General features: G+C 40.5%; 1 protein-coding gene across 1 annotated transcript in view; it reads left to right on the top strand.

Moving 5' to 3' along the window:
* SIDT1 (SID1 transmembrane family, member 1) overlaps positions 1-1,837 on the top strand; it is a 104,518-nt gene that overhangs the window by 54,121 nt on the left and 48,560 nt on the right. The window lies entirely within an intron of this gene.

Below are 1,837 nucleotides of genomic sequence, written 5' to 3'. Positions count from 1 at the left end.
TATTTATATTAACTGATTAGCAGCTCAATTAATTTATCAGATCATAGTCACTAATATTTAACAAGTACCTGCTCTGTACAGAAGGATTAAGTAATTTGACGAAGAATCCACAGCCAGGAAATGAAGGAGCTAGGATTTGAACTCAGGCAGCCTGGATCTAGAGCCTTAGGTCTGAAAAGGCTGATCAGGATAGGTCTGGAGTGGTCAGGGTATGTGAGGGAAGACCCATGGCACCCTAGCAAGGATCTGATTGAAAAAGCATTCAAAATGCTTCCGGTTTTGCCTAGGATGAGTTCCAATGTCATGGAAAAGAGGTTCCTCTCTTCTGCCTCTCATAGGAATACTGTCTCTACTCCTGATGTTTTAGATTTTAGAAAACAGGATTACTCCTCTTTAGTTAGCTAGTATGCATAATTAACGTATAAACAGACAAAAAATTAAGTTAATAGCTGGTTATCAATCTCTCTACAGTTGTTGCCTAGCCAACTGAAGCAAGCACAGTTTTTGAAAGTTGTGGTATAAGACTGTTGAAACTTCTAACTTGCAGATTATTTTGCTGCAGTCGAATGCACAAGCATAGATTTTTTTCCAAATATAGATAAACTGGAAATAGAAATCTGGAGACATGAGAACTATTTGGCATTCTAAATAGAGGAATAGGCTGAGAAAATGCTAATAGGAGAACTTGTCTTTCCTTTAAAAAGCAAAATAACAAAGTTTTCTACAAAACCATATGAAGCCAGTCCTCTCAGCATAATGCCATTTACTTGATGAGTCCCCTGTACCTTATTGTTAATACATATCGGATTTGTACTACATGCTATGAGATCAGGACGGAAAACATTGATAAGAGACATGGCCCCTACCCTCAGGGAGGTGAGAATCCTAAACGTCTTCATGCTGTATTGGCCTGAATTTAAACACTGTTCCCTTCCTATCTCCCAGCCCCAGTCCATTCAACATGTATTTATGAAGCCCCCTACAGTGAATGTGCAGGCTCTGAACCAGGCATGGCGCATGTGTTCGCTTACTTGTTCTTCTCAACCACCCTGCCAGACATTCAGTCCAAACTGTCCAATCCTAAATACTAATCCTTGCCTTTGATTCTCGTACTAGTTATGCATTGCCACAGTAATGCTACATTTTAAAAAGCCACAAAAACTCCTGTGGCATACAGCAATAAATATTTAAGTTTATATGAGTTTATGGGTCAGCTGGATAGTTCTGCTAATCTGGGTTGGGCTCAGAGATCCCATCCGGGTGTGATCATAGAGTGTGATACGCTGGCAAGTCAGCTAGGAACTGGCTCTCCTAGGCTGGCCTCAGCTGCACTTGGTCTCTCCTCCTCCAGCAGGCTGGCCTGGGCTTATTTGTCTCTAAGAGAGATCACAGAAGGGTGCAAGGCCTCCTTAAGATGTAGGTTCAGAAGTAGCACAGTATCACTTCTTCCTCATTCTACTGGCCAAAATAAGTCCTGATGCCAGTCTAGATTCAGGAGATGAAGATGTAGATTCTACCTTTTGGTTGATTGAAGGTGCTAGGTACAAGATGAGGTGTGGCTGTTTTGTAATCAATTTAGTACAGTTTTCATTTGCTATTGTTCCCTTTATTCACTGGATACTGCCTGCCTCATCCTAGCTTTACAAATCATTTAACTCCTCTAATGAAGAATTTTTATCAGTTCCCAAGCCTAGAGCAAATGTGGGTAAAACCCATTAATACAAACACGTAATCCAAACACATCATCTTCTATGAGTCCGTATGATTGCTTGCCAGTCAATATCACTAAATTTTTTAAAAAGAAACTTCACCACAGCCTCATTTGCCAGCTAGAAGA

Source organism: Propithecus coquereli, unplaced genomic scaffold (assembly GCF_000956105.1).
Source record: "Propithecus coquereli isolate 6110/MARCELLA unplaced genomic scaffold, Pcoq_1.0 Scaffold386, whole genome shotgun sequence".
Taxonomy (NCBI): Eukaryota; Metazoa; Chordata; class Mammalia; order Primates; family Indriidae; genus Propithecus; species Propithecus coquereli.
Note: the sequence above shows the minus strand (reverse complement) of the source record. Positions and strands in the feature narration are given on the sequence as shown.